General features: G+C 40.7%; 1 protein-coding gene across 8 annotated transcripts in view; it reads left to right on the top strand.

Annotated features, from left to right (window-relative positions):
* The window catches only part of PIP5K1B (phosphatidylinositol-4-phosphate 5-kinase type 1 beta), a 375,712-nt gene that overhangs the window by 99,444 nt on the left and 258,694 nt on the right, over nt 1–17,574 (top strand). For 4 of the 8 annotated variants that reach the window (XM_054501563.2, XM_054501566.2, XM_054501560.1 and 1 more), the window contains one exon: nt 4,283–4,439. The exons of 3 other annotated variants lie outside the window; for them this stretch is intronic. The gene's annotated coding sequence lies outside the window, so the exon portion shown is untranslated. Of the gene's footprint in view, nt 1–3,982; nt 4,137–4,282; nt 4,440–17,574 lie in introns of those variants that run through there. One more of the 8 variants, XM_054501559.2, reaches the window with a different exon arrangement.

Here is a 17,574-nt window from a genome sequence, read left to right on the forward strand (position 1 = left end):
TTCTAAAATTGAGATTGTATTTATAGTTGAAACAACAGTTGATTTTCTTTATTTTTGGCCATCTTGAATTTCACCAATTAAAAATAAAAACAGTAACACTTGTATAGTGGAAATGACTTTTTAAGGTTAATTCGTGAATGGTAGGAGAATGCTGGGTCCACCTACATATGGTTGCTATGAGAGCATGCTATAATAAAGAATTGCTGGACTGAGAGGAAAAGATGTGAGTACTGTTCCTGTCACCACCATAAACTAGTTGTCATCTTGGGCCAGCAGTTGGCATCACCTTCCTTGGATCTGCGTATTCTCATCTGAAAGCTGGAGATGACAAGGGGTGGGGTGAAGTTAATCACTTTGCTCCATTCCCTCTCTCATGTGATATCGGGCAGTACAACTTGAGTCTCATGTCCCTTGGCGAGTTTGGCCAAATTTCTAGACTTTTAAATGGACCCTTCCAGATATTTCTAGCTTAAACAGACCCTTTCGGGCCCTCTCTGAGAAGGGGCCCCTTTTCTTTTAATCTGCAAGTTCCTTCAGATCACCCTTCTTCAGGATCATATTAAACTATCCACATTTTCAACGCTTCAATCCAAGTTTCAAACAGTGCACTTGAGCCCACTTTGATCTCAGGAAGGCCAACATTTTTTTTTTCTTTTTTTTGGGCTCAGGCCCATGCCTAAACATTTCTGGATGAGCCTATAGCCTCTTCTTCACCAGCCAAAAAAGTTCTCCATGGCTTTACCATGGGGTCCAGCTTTCAGTTTTTCCATTCTCCGTCACCCGACCCTGAACAATCCTGGCCACCATCAGCATTTGATCATCGACTGTTTCTCTAGCTTCCTCCCCAGCACCACTATTTTGATTCCGCTGTAATCTTTATGGCCATTTAATTTTGAATTTTTAAACTTCATATTTTATTTTCCTATTTCATGTCTTCACATTGTCATTTGTAAAGGAGTTTAAAATATTCCATGTGCCTCAGTTTACTCTTGCTTAGTCTGATTTTCCCCTCTTATCAGTACTCAAATATCATCAACTCTTTGTTTTCTGCTGTTATGGGACACAACATTTGTACATCTTCATACAATCTATGAAGAAGATTGTATGTATACTTTTGTCTGTATACTTAGATTAACCTCTCAGAGTTGGAGATCTTTGACTGAGGGATATAGTAGTATAGTTCTTGATCCATTTTGTGTACCTTTATTTTGACTGACAAAGACAAGAGGCCACGTTAGCACATTATATTCTTTCCTTAAAACTTTAAAATATTTAAGAAGTCAGCATTTATATTTAAACATAAATTTCAGCCTCCTTCTTGGGGCTTCCCTTAATACCAAAGTAATTTTGGTTGGAGGAATGTTTTGCAGCCTGTGATATCTCAGATTGCAACACTTCTCAGCCTGCCATTTCCTGCGCTTCTCCTCTAGCTCCTTCCACTGAGAATTCTCCCCAGGCAGCATTTTCATGCTTTCAGTGCTCATTTCAGGCATTCTCTGCTCTGCTGTGCCTATGCATGCTTGAGGCTTTGCCCTAAACTCATGTGACCTGCATAGCTAATTTCAGGTTCTCAGTCTAGGCTTACTACTGCTGAACCCAAGAAACTGATGTATTGCCCAGACTCCTGCACGCTGTCTGCCAGCCACAGGTATATTCTGGGGTCATGTATTATGCTCCTGGTTAGCACATTGGGCAGGGAACAAGCTACCCATTGTGGCTGTGACCAGGTGTAGAGTCTCTGCTTATCTGAAAAACAGTTCTTTGACCTCACTACCTGCGGCCAGTCCTTTCTGCTACCGTGTCCTTGATAGGCCAGCTCCCCACCCTTTGCCTAGAAAGCATTCCCAATCCCTACCAGTAAGATAAAGGGAGCAAAACAGGAAGCCAATTCTGTGTGGCTCTGCTATACATGTGTTTGCATCCAGTGTCTGAATTTTCTCCCTGAAGAAATGGAAGATCTTGGGACGGATCTTTTGGTAAGATTTAGATGTTGCATAGCTCCTAACAAGGCTTTATAAATAGAAGTACTTAAAGCCTTTAGGACATGGATACTTTCAGAAAGTGTTTTTAGTTTATCTGATTTCTATACATGTTTTTGGGCTGACTAAATGTTAAGTAGTTCTAATACAGTATGATACAATGGGTCTCTACAGTCTCTTGGGTTCAATGGAAGTTAAGTGGCTGTTTTATGTGTAGTTCACAACAGTAGAAGACAGAAATAACCTATGTCTTCACAACAGTAGAAGACAAATAACCTATGTCTTCTCCATAATCACAGAGATACCTAGCATAAGGACTAAGGTGCCTTTTAATACATTTTTATCGTGAAGCTCTCTGATAGTGGTCTTCTATGCAATGCAGGAGTTCAAACTTCATAACTAGCACTCTGGTTCAGTAGCTCTGATGAAATCACTGGAGCTTCTTTAGCAACTGAATTGTTTGCATGTCATAAAATTATGATATGCTTCAAAGGCAAATATTTATTTAGTGAGAAATATAGGTGTGCACAGTAAGGCTTGTGCCTTCCTCATGGCGTATTTCCTTATCAAGTTCATTAGTCTCTGACTCTAGGCAACGTGATATTATGGGAGTGGCACAGACCATAAATGTCACAAGATCTGAGCTCAAGCCATGGTGTAGCTAGTTATCCCCGAATTGGAAGACTTCAGGCTCAGAAGCCACTTGGTGTGCCAGAGGTCTTTTACCTACAAACCTGAGAAGGATTGGGGGAAGTTTTAGATCAGGTCATTTCTAAGAAGTCTTTTAGCTTTAAAATCTCAAATTAGTATTTCTAAATGACATTTTACCCACTTTTATATAATTACTTGCCCATTTAACCAAACTTAGAAAATTATGAAGAAAAAATATATCTACTCTTTCATTCTCTAACACAGATAAAATTATTGTTCATGTTCTGGAGTATTAGCTTCCTTTTTTCTGAGCAGATATATCTAAGAATGCCTAAAACAGTGTGTGTACATACATTTCAAAAATTGGAATCATATTTTTTCATAAGTTGATTTTTGTTTCATTTAACATTATCCCATGTCATCTGAGTAGGACTTAGAGTTTTTATCCAAAACTAGATTTCCTTGGTCACTTTTGCAGTTTCTTTGGAATTTTCCATATCGAAGGCAATGTTATGCACTCTCCAAACTAAGCACCCTTGGCTTCTGAATGTGCTGTAAGTACAGTCATTTGATTCCATTCCAGAGAACAAGCAGTAGAAATATCCCAGAGCACTCTGCCTTCTTGCTGTCACTGCGTGGGTAGAGACTGCCATGGCCAGGGGTCAAGGTGGAGGATGAGGGGTGACCCCTAAAAAATGATATTAGCATGTGACCAAACAGTGTCTCAAATTGTCTCGAAAGCCCAGCAATCCATTGTGGAATGACCTCTACAAATAGTTTTGCTTCTGCACAACCAGGTGAGATGGGGCTAACTCTAAGCAAAGAGATAAAGAAGAGAAACTTGGTAACCAAGCCTTTTCTTTCTGTTCTCTGCCTCCCTTCTCCACGCCTCACCTCTTCCTCTCTTTGGCATTTCTCTTCACCCTCTCTAGCCCCCCAGTTATCACTTTCTCCTCCATGGGCCCGTTACATTTTGTTCATGCTGCTGATAGAGTCCTTATCACGTATTACTAATTGGAAGATTTGGGTGGTAGTTGTTGGGGGTGGAGAGAACCAGGGTAAGTTATCATGGCCCTACTCATAAGAAGTTTATGTCTCCTCACTTCTATATGAGTTTCAGAATTGGAAGGTAATCTTAGCTGAGGTTAGAAGAACATGTGAAGCTGAAATATTACTGAATATTTAAAAATTATTTTCCACTATTACTTGTTTCCTTGCATGTGGTTTCAGTGACATTATGGGTTACATTGGTTTTGGTGGCCTTGCTTAGAATTTCAACATCAGAGAGCCTATATTAAGAAACCTTACATTTAGTGGGAAGTTTTACTACATCAGTAGATGTGCTGTAAGGTCATCTAGTTTCTGATTCTAAAGTTCTATGATTTGTAGCACTGTTTCCATGGGAAAGTGCATTCCAAGTTCTAAACAGCTGAGTTTTGGATCTCAGCTCCTTTGAGAGTTGTGGACCAGTCAGACACAAAATTATCTTTAAATATACAGATAGGGGTATGTAATTTGCGTTGTATGTAGAACTAACCACCATTTGAGCCCTTATTATGTGTCAAGGGCTATAATAAGAGCCTTCATACATTCACTTATTCCCCTCTTCACCATGATTGTTTGAGGTAGGCATTATTATTTCCATTTTACAGATGAGGAAGCCAAGGCCCAGCAGAGCTGAGATGTGACTGCAGAGCCGTCCAACCGCAGTCCTGTGACCTTTCTCTGGTGCCTGATATCTCTCAGCATTTGAGGGCCTTTTCTCTTTCTGCTTCATCTCTGAAGGTCCTTCTAGGAGAGAGGTGAAAGGTAATTCTTTTGAAAATACCTATTTTAAAGCAGTATTATTCCCTTCGAGAGACCCATTGATTCCCTTTGATGGAGCCCAATACCATGTTGGATCTTTGCTGTTTCTGAATGGTGTGAATGGGCAGCTGAAGTGGGTGGCCTCAGGAACCTGTAGAAAGAGGTGCCCCAGGAAAATCTTTTACACAAAAGAACACTACAGCATCTGACTGCAAGATTCAAATAAATGCACTCAAAATGGTCTGTAGAGAATAGAGTGGTCAACAATGATGGATAGCAGGTCTCTCTCTTTTTAAAAACAGATTTAATTATAGTATTCACACAAATCTAACTGAAAATATGAGCCAGAATGTTCATTTGTTCACTCACTCACCAGCTATCAGAATTTGAATGAACCCACATATGTACCAGATTATATACTAGGCCCTAGGAGGGTACAAAAGTGGATGAAACATAGTCCCTGCTTCAAGGAGCTCAGAACCTAGTGGGGAGCAGGCCCAGAAACCTTCAGATCCTCTGCTGTGCATTTTTAAAATAGCCCAAATACCAAAACTTTTTTTTTTTTTTTTTGAAACAGGGTTGTCGCTCTGTCTCCCAGGCTAGAGTGGCACAACTATAGCTCACTTCAGCCTTGACCTTCCAGGCTCAAGCAATCCTCCTGCCTCAGCCTCCTGAGTAGCTGGGACTACATTTCCGTATCACTATGCCTGGCTAATTTTTTATTCTAGTATAAAGTTGGGGTTTCGCTGTGTGCCCAGTCTGGTTTCAAACTCCTGGGCTCAAGTGATTGTCCTGCCTCAGCCTCCCAAACTGTTGAGATTACAGGCACGAGCCAGGCTTGGCCCAAAATGTCTTTTAATGTCAGTTTTGAATGAGCTTTCATAAAAACAGTGCATATGTGTGAGGAGAAATCCCTTTCACATGGTGTAGATTTGGTAAGCAATATTTCCAATATCAGAAAGGCTTGGTCAGTGTATGCTGATTTGCTAAAACCCACTGGCATATAAGGATGCTGTGGCTGTTGACTTTTCACATCTGCTTAACCAAAGTGCCAGTTTATTGAAGATGAGTTCTGTGTCATGTTTTACTGCCCTGAATGTTAAGATTTGCTTTTCATGACACTAAGACAATGGGAGATTGAATGGGTAGAGTTAAAGAGGCCCCTGTCCTTCCATTGATTCTCCTTGGGTTTCCTGCTGAGTATGGGTTGAGGCTCTGGCCTTCTCAACTGGGTGCCAGATGAATGTACTGGGAATCTTGTTAGGGTGACATCTAAGAAGACGACTCATAGGGCACAATATTGGGAACTCAATCAGAGCTTGTTTCAGGAGGATCAGAGCTGAGCTTGGTGGGGGTTCCTGGTGATAGGGATTCCTTCCTGAAACACATTTGTCTTCCTGGAAAAGGAGGAAGGTGTAAGAACGAGAACCACTGATGTATGCAGGAGGTCTGTAGCCTCAGTTGCCATAGATACTGAAAGCTCTGCATGGCCTGGCCAAGGATGGACAATGTTACAAGGTGGACCCACAAACCACAGTGATCTTCATCCTCAAGCTGGGGCTTGCTGGGCCTCATTTTTGGAAAGTACATTTTCCATGAGATGTGCTAGCACAATGGGGTTCTATGTATAATCTGCCTTGAACAAATAGGTTTTATGGGAGGCCATGAAAAAACAACTTCATCAAGTCTCCCACTCTCCCATTAAAATTGATTCAGTGGAAAGCATTTCCCCTGTTTTTTGGATGAAAACATATCACGTGGCTATTCTGATTCCTCATATATAATAAAAAGCCCCACTTTAATTTGCCAGATATTTAAAATGTCTAGTATCATGGGATAGTTAAAGCTTCCAACTTCATTAATATTTATAACTGCTCCCCTTCCCCTGGCTAGGGCCTGTTGCAGGGAGAGGGGGCTGTGGTTGGAGGCTTTTTCTCTTGCTTACTCAGTAGCTATGACTTCTGGACTGGGGTAAGGGGCTGGGTGGGGAACAGGAAGGAGTGTAGGAAAGCTTTTACTAGGCAGGCGGTATCATAGGAGAGCTCTTTTTGTGTTGTGGGTGTTTAGAGTTGATTCGTTCTTTTGTGGGGCCCTTTTGTGGGTTCTTTGGAGATATCCTCTCACCTTGTCTCTGGGGGCCTCTCACCTCCAGTTTCCTTGGTGGGGCTGCTGCACTCTCTTCAGCCTAATTGCAGACTATTTCCACAGTCTCTAGAAAGCCCACCAATCCATTCGTACTCCTGTCTGCTGGGTTCTATTGCTGTCCAGGTGGCCCTTGTTGGGAAGACCCTAATATATAGCCCTGTACATATGCTCATGGTGTGGTCCATGGGAAACACTCACACTTCCTTTGTTCCCACCAACTGGGAGAGGGCAGGCTGCTCCCAGGGCAACTGTTGTTCCCTTTGGCTTGTCTTGTCAGCATCCAGCCAGCTCTCCAGTTCTTCAGATTTCTTAGGCAGAAGTCCCAAACAAGGTCACAGTGCCTTCCACATCATAAGAGCCTCATGCTCTCCAGGTAGTCCTGTTGAGCCCCCTCACTAGGCTGGAAAGGGGAGAAGCAGGGAGGCGCAGGTACTCTTATCTCTTCCTAAGCTTAGTCCTTTAGGCTAGGACCAGACTGGACTGCAGCCTGCTTGCTTCAAACATTCTCTCCTTTTAGCCACCAACAAACAGTCTGACCTACTTGTAGCCACACCGTAGGTAAGAGGTTTAAGACCAGTGAAAAAGGTTTTGGGCTATGTTCTTTGAAATACTGCATCTAGGCCTGGCACTTCACTTTGGAATCTGGTATCTCATGCATCTTAGTGGCTTGTTTGACACATCCCATTTTGACATTCTGTAATACTTTCTTGGGAAGCAGGGCTTATCCTTAGCTCTTGGAGATGCACATGACACACAGCATAGAAAGGGCTCTTGGGAGTAGACAGGAGTGTCCACTTCACTCCAGCCTCTTCCTCTCCTGTCCTCCATCCTGCTCCAGGGCCTGTGCTCCACCTGAATCTTCCATCCAGGAAGCTGCCTCTCTGCTGCCTGCTCCCACTCTGCGTTGCCAGCTCCTTCTGTTTCTTCAGGATTCCTTAATGTTCCTTCCTTAGTAAAGACTTCTTTGTTCAAACCCCACCTAAGTAGATCTCCCCTAATTTTCTGTTTTCTGTTACTGCAATTCCGTTTATTTCCCTCACAGTACATCTTACATTATAAATGATAATGTTTCCAAATAAATTATACAAGCTATTTAGTGTCTTACTCTCACATCAGATGGTAAGCCCCATAAAGGAAAATTCATATCTGTTTTATTCAGAAACTAACCAGTGCTCACTAAATATATGTTGAATAAATGAATGAAAGCATGAATTAAAAAGTTACTTTTGTTTAAGCTGTTCTTTCCCCAAATGTCTCTCTTCTTTTGTGTTAACTCTTTTTTTTTTTTTTTTTGAGACATAGTCTTTCTCTGTCACCCAGGCTAGAGTGCAGTGGTGCGATCTCGGCTCACTGCAACCTCCACCTCCCGGGTTTGTGCTACTCTTGTGCCTCAGCCTCCCGAGTAGCTAGGACTACAGGCATGCATCACCATGCCTGGCTAATTTTTGTATTTTTAGTAGAGACTGGGTTTTGCTATGTTGGCCAGGCTGGTCTTGAACTTCTGGCCTCAAGTGGTCCACCCACCTCAGCCTCCCAAAGTGTGTTAACCCTTAACAAACAGATTCTTAGTTACATGGCATGCACAGAGTTTTGGAAGTACTGAGACAAGGCTTAATTTTTGGTATATTTTTCTGCTCATCATCATCTCCCCTCACCCTTTCTCTCCTCTCTCTGTCTCACTTTCTCTTTCCCTCTGGCTCTGTCTTTTTCTCTCACTCTCTTCTAACAAGAACTTAGTTTGAGGCAAGTGGAGCAGAGGTGCCACCCCATTTTACAGATACCCACACCAAGGAGAGTTAGCTGTGATATAACCTAAGGGGTTGATGGCAGGCATGGCCCAGAGCTCAGTACTTCCATGTCTCTTCTGGTCTTGTCCTCTCTGTGCCTCTCCTGCAGTCCTTTGTGTCCAGCTGTCCTCTGGCCTTGCAGCAAGGCCTGGCTTACCACTTCCAGATCCTGCCGAGGTAGCAGCAGCCTGGCCTCGGGCTGGAATGGAAAGACTAGTTCCCAGCCCAGAATCTATCTTGCATGGTACACAGCAAGAGAAATTCTCTTCAAGATGCAGCCCCATGAAAGCAGCATGTTTACAGGTAGTAGATCCCCAAAGTTGTCATAACCTCCCCTAACCCCCTCACACCGGACCTGTCCCTGCCCTTGGCCCACACAGTTGGGGATTCTTGGGCTATGGGAATGTCTTTCTCCTTAGGAATAGAAGCTGGATTCTGAAGGAAGGCGTTGGACTTGAACTAGGCTTGGCAATCGCCTTCCCTCTCATTCTTTCCCTGCCTACTCCATAGACAGTCCTAACTCTGGCCACAAGTCAGAGAATTTCACAGTCCTCCCTGAACAAGTTTTACTCCGTATAAGGCACTGGGGGCAGTCTAGACTTCCTGGGCAACAACTTGGGTGTACTTGCTTCAGGAGGAGGAGGAGGCTTATCTCATATGTGCACATTCTTCTGGTGTGTCCTATCTGGTTATTATCAAATCGAAACTGCAGCAGTTGAAGTTTGTTGCTTAATTACTGTCTGTTGATTGTAAAATAATAGACCACCAATTTTGTTGGTTAGTTATTACTGCCACGTCGTTATAAAGTGTGCGCTGTAACATGGCAGTGTTTTCCTTTATGCTGTCTTTTTGATGAGTATCGTTATTTACACTAATAATAATGCCTTGCATTTGAAATATGCTTCAGAGTTAACACAGTACTTCCATTTTATTATCTCATCTGGCTCTGTTATAAGGAAATGCAAGCAGGCAACTAATTTTAGGAGAGTGGGAGGTAAAATTTTTATTCTAGAAATTACTATAAATTTTGGCATAATATAGCTTCTTTTTACAGCAAGTACTTATTACTTTAGTTAAAAAATTAGAAGTGAATTTTAAAATTGTATGATTTGCTGTTTTTTACACCTTCTTGTCATAATCCAAAAGGTAGAGTACTAGAAGACATATCCAGTCCAGGGTCATATAAAATCATAATATCTTAGCTAGAAGCCACTCCTCTAGAATTTGATCCACAGTATGGTTTAACACTACATTGTAAGGAAATGGATTGTCTACCCCAGAGTTTGCTTAGCATAGAGGCCTCATTTATGTATTTATTTAGGTAAAACTCATAGAACATAAAATTAACCATTTTATTATGAAAAATAGAGGTGAACACCACCTCTATCTAGTTCCAATATATTTTCACCATTCCAAAATAAAACCCCATCCTCACTAAGCAGTCACTCCCCATTCCCTACTCCCTGTAGCCCGAGGTAACCCCTAATCTGCTTTCTGTTTCTGTGGATTTAACTGTTCTGGGTAGTTCACATAAAAGGAATCATACAATCTGTGTCATTTTGTGCCTGGCTTCTTTCACTTAGCGTAATGTTTTAAGGTTCATCCACATTGTGACTTGAGTCAGTGCTTCATTCCTTTTTGCAGCTAAATGCCCAATATTTTTAATATCAAAACATTTCTGGGATTATGGAAACTCCAGCCCCACAGACACACAGTCCCACCGTATCCTTCTCTCCACTGGCAATGACTTCTTCTCACAAGTGTGGGATTTTAGTCCATAATAAAGTACAAATGCTAAAGAAGCATGTGCAGTTATAGCTGTAATTTGCTGCATTTTACTTTAGACTCAGGAAGAAGGCTCTAGACAGTTCTATGCAAAGATTACAGGTGATTGTATTCTTCAGACACTCATATCATGAAAGTTTGTGCCATCATAATTTTTACAGACAGTGCTTAGAATACACCTGGATTTGTAGTTTTCTTGCAGTAGGCCCCACTCAGAGGCTGGGTTTCAGATTTCTTTTCTTTGTTTTTTTTTTTTTTTTGAGACAAAGTTTCACTCTTGTTGCCCAGGCTGGACTGCAATGGCACGATCTTGGCTCACTGCAACCTCCGCCTCCCAGGTTCAAGCGATTCTCTTGCTCCAGCCTCCCGAGTAGTGGGATTACAGGCATGTGCCACCACGCCCGGCTATTTTTAGTAGAGACGGAGTTTCACCATGTTGGTCAGGCTGGTCTCGAACTCCCGACCTCAGGTGATCCGCCCACCTCTGCCTCCCAAAGGGCTGGGATTACAGGAGTGACCCACTGCACTCGGCCGGGTTTCAGATCTTTTCTCCAGCCTCTGTAGGTGACAATGAATAAAAAAAAAAGAATGAGCTTCTGAGGTGGACAGATCTGGGTTCAAATCCCACCTCTACCCCTTGTTAGCCATTTGTCCTTGGGCACATGACTTGAAGTTCCCTCATGGTAAAATCAGAATAATAATATCTACTCATGGTCCCCCAAAGATATCCACATCCTAATTCTTAGAACTTGTAAATGTTACCTTATTTTGAAAAACAGTCTCTGTAGAGTTGTGGTTGAATTAAGAATTTTGAGGGGATTACCCTGTATCATTCAGGTTGGGCCCTAAATATTTTACAAGCATCCTAACGAGAAACAGGCAGAGGGGAACAGAGAGGGACATGCAGGGGAAGGTGATGTGAAGACATAGGCAGGGAGTGAAGTGATGTGGCTACCAGTCAAGGAGTGCCAATTCTAGCAGCCACCAGGAACTGGAAGGGGTGAGGGACAGAGTCTCTGTGTAGCCTCCAGAGAGAGCATGACCCTGCCAGCACCTCAGTTTCAGCCCAGTGACATTGGTTTTGGACTTCTCACCTCCAGAACTGGGAGAGAATAAATTTTCATAGTTTTAAGCCACCAAATTTAGTGTAATTTGTTACAGCAGCCTCAGGAAATGAATGCACTTCTCTTATAAGGTAACATGACCACCTGTAACCACATGTTACAGTTTGTTTTCCTCCTAAAAAGGACAGAAGTCCTTCTATCAAAGGTGTTTCTCAAGCTTTAAGTACAGAGGTTAAGAGTTTGAGAGCAGGGTTTCTCAACCTCGGCACTAGTGACGCTTAGGGGCCAGAACATTCTTTGTTGTGGGGCAGTCCTCTGCCCTGAGGATGTTCAGCGGCATTCCTATCCACTAGATGCCAGTAGTTCCTTCCCCCTAGTTACAATAACCACAAATGTCTCCAAACATTGCCACATGTCAACTGGGGGACAAAACTACACCCTGTTGAGAAACACCAAGGTAGAGTACAAATTAAGTACAGCTTAATCCCAGCTCCATCACTAAGTAGCTGTGTGGCCATGGGCAAGTTAGGCACCCTCTCTGAGCCCCAGTTTCATTATCTATAAAATAATAACAGCCCCTGTATCACAGGGTTGTTGTAAGGATATTCAAATGATGTAATATGTGTAAAGGCTTCAGAACAGTGCCTGGCAAATTGCAAAGTATTTAATGCAGGAAAATGGTTATTAACCCATGCTCTGCCATACTACTTTGTCACACTGTTTTCCATAGTTTCTGTTATAGAACTAATGGCCATTGATAACATTTTCCAAACAGTAACTTCTGTTATAAAGATGCACATACGTTTTAATATTAAACATCCTTCCTTCATTGCCCTCCCCTCTCACCTTTCAGCTTCCCAGGATTTGTATGCATAGATTGCCTGTCAGTTATGCTAACTCACTGAACTCTTTATATAATTCCTGGATAAGCTGTAACAACAAGCAAAACCCTTCCATCTGTCAGTGATAGTTCTATTATTCCATAATTACAGCTTTCTCCTCGGTGACGTAGCTGTTGCATTCACTTATGAATGTGTCAGTGTCTCCATTCAAATGTGTGAAATATTTAGCAGCGTTTAGCAGGTTTTGGTGAAATGTTAGAAAGTGATTTGAATAGATACCATCATATACTTTTGTAAGGAAGAGGAACGTGCTCCAACTGTGACCCAGGTCACTGTATCTCTAAACACTGGAGACACAGCAGTGAATAAAATGAAGATCCCTGTTCTCAATGAGTTTGCATTCTAGCACACTAGAATACTTACATGCACAATCAATTAGTAAATGGTATAGTGTTTAGATAGTGATAAGACTATGGGAAACCAGCAGTTTAGGGAAGGGGGTTGGGAGTGCTGAAGGTGGCACAAGGGGGCAGGTTGTGATATTAGAGGGGACAGTTTTTAATCCTTTCTTGGGGATAATGAAAATATCTTTGACATGGATTGAAAACCAGTGTTTGTTGATGCACCTCTGCTGATGACTAATGGTTGGAATTCCTAAGTCTTTCAAAGGTGGTGAACCTTTTGCTCCTTCCCCACAGACTGCCTGGGAGTGCCTTTCAAAGTTAAGCCATGTGGCTTTGGTTTATCCCAGCTGCTGTGGGAATTCTTTATAGAAACGGTTCAGGGATCATTATAGGCAATGCGGTCTCAGGGAAGAAGTATGCCTGGTATTTACTGTAAAGTGGATGACTTTGGGCAAGTCATGTAACCTCTAAGCCGCAGTATTGTTGTAACGGTTGTAAGGTTCAAATGAAATAATGTATAGAAATCACGTAGACCTGTGTCAAGAGCATAATAAATTCTCAGAAAATGTTGGTAGTTGTAATTTTATGATTAGCTTAAAAGCATATTTCTAAGGTACTATGTAAATATTCATGGCAATTGTCATTTCTTTCTAAAGCATACCTATAATTATCAGCTTTTCATAGGCAAACATTTCTTGCATAAACCTTGCCTGCCAAAGAAGGATCTGCATAGAGAACCTATGAATTGATCTCTTGTGAGCTTGGACTTGGACACTCTTTGAATACTCTGTGCAAACTTTCACAAAGATTGAGATGAGAGAATAGAGGCAGGGAGTAATTCAGGTAATAAAAGTCCAGCTACTAAAAATGCAGTTTTGTGATTAGTTCTCATGGATGACTCCAGAGATTGACTTTTCTGGGTAATTATATGGCCCTTCATTTTGTTGGTAGAGATTTACATAGACATTTGTTAAATGATTTTAGAATGGAATGAGTTGCCTAGTTATGCTGAGTGAATTGAGAAATTCCTCAGAGTCATGGGCTTCATTGGGAAAAATGGTCAAGATCAAGGATGGAGCACATCTGGAATTCATTGCTGCACTGCAAGGAAAGTTTGGGAACTGGTAGAAGTGGTAGTTACACAACATTGTGAACATACTAAATGTTTACTTTAAAATGTTTAGTTTTATGTTATATGAATTCAGATAATAATTTTCTTAAAAATGGATTTCTGACAGTGCTAGACCTCAAGCTCAGATTCCCTATTTTCGTATCTAATTATTTAAAAGAATTGTTAAAGAATATGATAGTCCTTAACATTTTATATATATAGAATAAATTTTCTTTAATTTTATAAATGTATTAAAGGTTTTATATTTCAGTATATCCAACATGCTTGTTTGCTCGTTTATAAAATTCAGTTCTTCCAGCTCTAAAATTTTATGGTAATAAATTGATTACACAAGTAGAGGCCAAAGCTATATCCCCACAGTGTCTATTATGGTATCTTGCCCATAGTAGGTGCCCAATAAATGTTCACTGAATTGTATGTAGGTTGTTTTCTGAGTTGCCCATAACTCTATAATGTCATACATTAATGCAAGTGGGGTTAAACTAGACAGTGTTAGAGATCTTCAAGTTCAGCTTGCTCTAAGATGAGCAACAAGGCCGAGAAGTTAGGTCACTTACATAGTTAGTGCAAGGGTAGGATATTGCTTTTTAAGTTAACATTTGTAGAAACATGCAAAAGTAATTCATTCAGCCATAGCCATTGGAATATGGTTTGGTTTCCTTTTTATTCTTTCTTTCTTTTTTTTTCTTCCTTTCTTTTTCTTTCTTTCCCTCCCTTGCTGTCTCCCTTGCTCCTTCTCTTCCTTCTTTCTTTTCCTTTCTCTTTTTTTAGATCTACAAACATGATAATGCAGAAAAATCTTGTTTCTAGGAGACTGCAAAGCCCAGATTTCATCTCATCTTTTGCCAGGAGTTACCAACGTATCCTTTAGTCAGTCTTCTCTGGATTTTTCTTACCTCACCTATTATATGAGCAGGGTAGTGCTTATTTTCAATGGAATGCTCTGCTTTTGAGGTTAATTTACAAAAACTCTTTATTGGTTAAAATTTTAACTCTCTTTCTGCCATATGGTGCAGATATTTCCTTCAATTTGCTTGTCTTTCAGTTTTGTGAAACAAAGATTTAATCTCTGAGATTAGTTGTTAGATCTAATATTTTTCTCTATGATTTTGGCTGTTGGCATGCTAAGATAGGTCTTTTCCATCCCACCATTACATAAATTGTACCTTAATTTTCTTCTAGTATTTTTGTGGTTCCATTTTTTACATTTAAATCTTATTGCATCTGATATTTATTTTTGTATAAGGTGAGAGGTAGGGATCTAACTTCATATTTTCCAAAATGAATAGCCAGTTAGCCAAACTGATTTAAGAATCCATCTTTTTGTTACATTAATTTGAAATGCCATAATGTATACTGAATTCTAGGCTTTTTTTTTTTTTTTTAACATTTTAAAGAACAGAATAGGTAAGAACAGAATAGGTTTAAATTCCTATAGCTTTATGACACATTTTGATAACACATTTTGATATCTAGTTGTGCAAGCCCTATCTGCATGGTTAAATATGGTTTATTTCCCCCCACATTTTCTTGATTTTTTTTTTTTTTTTTTTTTTGAGACTGAGTCTTACTCTGTCACTCAGGCTGGAGTGCAGTGGCATGATCTCGGCTCACTGCAACCTCCACCTCCCGGGTTCAAGCAATTCTCCTGCCACAGCCTTCCTAGTAGCTGGGACTACAGGCGTGTGCCACCATGCCCGGCTAATTTTGTTTCGTTTTTTTTTTTTTTTTGAGATGGAGTCTCGCACCGTCACCGAGGCTGGAGTGCAGTGGTGCGATCTCACCTCACTGCAAGCTCCACCTCCTGGGTTCACGCCATTTTCCTGCCTCAGCCTCCTGAGTAGCTGGGACTACAGGCGCCCGCCATCACGCCTTGCTAATTTTTTGTATTTTTAGTGGAGACGGGGTTTCAACGTGTTAGCCAGGATGGTCTTGATCTCCTGACCTTGTGATCTGCCCACCTCGGCCTCCCAAAGTGCTGGGATTACAGGCGTGAGCCACTGCACACAGCCTAATTTTTGTATTTTTAGTGGAGATGGGGTTTCGCCATGTTGTCCAGGCCGATCTCGAACTCCTGACCTCAGGTGATTCACCCGCCTTGGCCTCCCAAAGTGCTGGGATTACAGGCGTGAGCTACCATGCCCAGCCCTCCTTGAATATTCTTCATGATTGTTCTTCTATAAGAACATTAGAGTAATTTTGTCAAGTTCTAAACAAAAGTGCTAGTGAGATATTAATTGTAACTCCGTTGCATTTCTGCGTTTATTTAAGGGAACATTGTTATCTTTACAATTAAGCTTTAACATTCAGCAGGATGGTGAATCATTTTATTAATTTAAGTCTTCTTTTATGTTCCATGATTTTTTTTTTTTTTTTTTTTTGAGACAGAGTCTCGCTCTGTTGCCCAGGCTGGAGTGCAGTGGTGTGATCTCGGCTCACTGCAAGCTCCACCTCCCGGGTTCACGCCATTCTCCTGCCTCAACTTCCCAAGTAGCTGGGACTACAGGCGCCCGCCACCATGCCCAGCTGATTTTTTGTATTTTTAGTAGAGATGGGGTTTCACCATGTTAGCCAGGATGGTCTCAATCTCCTGACCTCGTGATTCACCCGCCTCGGCCTCCCAAAGTGTTGAGATTACAAGGTGTGAGCCACCGCGCCCGGCCGGTTCCATGATTTTTTAATGTTAGTTCTGTACACCTATCTTTTGAATGTATTCTATTTGTTTATACTCTTTCTTTCTTTTATGAATGTGAATTTTTACCCCATTGTATTTTTTACCTGGCTCTTTCTAGAAATTAGGGAAGCTATTGATTTTTGTATATTGGCTCTGATTTTATTTTCAGGTGATTCTACTGAATTTTGTCAGTGGATTTTCGTAACATTTCCAAATAATAATTTTATCTTCCAGTTTACATCATTTATAATTTTTACTGCTTTGGCTAATACTTCTAGAAAGATATTAAAATAACAGAGGTTATATGAGGCATCTTTTTTTCTGACTTTAAAGAGAATGTCACTAGAGTTTCACTATCATAAATGATTTGTGGTTCTCTTCCTACAGTACTCTGGCAGTGCTAGTCTCTTTTTTTTAAGTAACATGTTATCTATATGTGATCTTCTTGACATGTAGCAGTTGAACTCTGTGAAAATGGCAACTATATTTACCTGGAACTCTATGTCTAAACAGTGACCAACTGATCAATAAATAAATACATTTTATTGTGTTTCTCTTTCTGCCTTGCTGAACTTTGAAAGATCTGTAAGAAGTAATTTGAAGTGCATCATAATTGTTAGGAAAGTAGATCAAACATTTACGTAATGTAAAGCCTTAATTTTTCATGCAGCATTGTCAAGACCTTAGATGTATAGTGTAACTGAATGGTTGAAGTTTACACTCATACTTCAAAAAAGAAATGTTTTCCTTTTATTGTTTTCTAACTTTGGAGACTGCTTTCCTAAAGAATCCACTTTTGTTTTTACTACTGATCTGTGTTTTTGGATAGCACCATGGCACCTTGAAAGCACGTTTATGAGTATACCTCTGCTTACTGATATCACAAGAAGTTTGCAAATATCACAAATATATTAGGTGCTAATGTCAGAGGAAGATACTAATTCAAAATGTATTCATGTACTTTCATAGATATAGACCCTTTTTGTTTCTTACTACTCCCTCATACAAAGAATAAATTGCCCTGTATAAGTAACACAAGATTTTTCCTCCTTAAAATGTGGAAAATATTGAAAAATAGAGGGAATATAAGCCTGTTACTAGGGATAACCACTGTCAATATTTACAGTTGTTTTGTGTCTGAGTAATTGTTATCACACTACATACTGGTTTGTATACTGTCCTTTTATCTAAACATTACAGTCACATGTGTTTTTCCTAGATGGTGGAACATTTAAATAAGAAAACTAAAGTTATTTAGGCTAGTTGGGCTGTGGGAATCTGAAGTAAGAGGTGGTCTGTGCAACC

Source organism: Pongo pygmaeus, chromosome 13, assembly GCF_028885625.2.
Source record: "Pongo pygmaeus isolate AG05252 chromosome 13, NHGRI_mPonPyg2-v2.0_pri, whole genome shotgun sequence".
Taxonomy (NCBI): domain Eukaryota; kingdom Metazoa; phylum Chordata; class Mammalia; order Primates; family Hominidae; genus Pongo; species Pongo pygmaeus.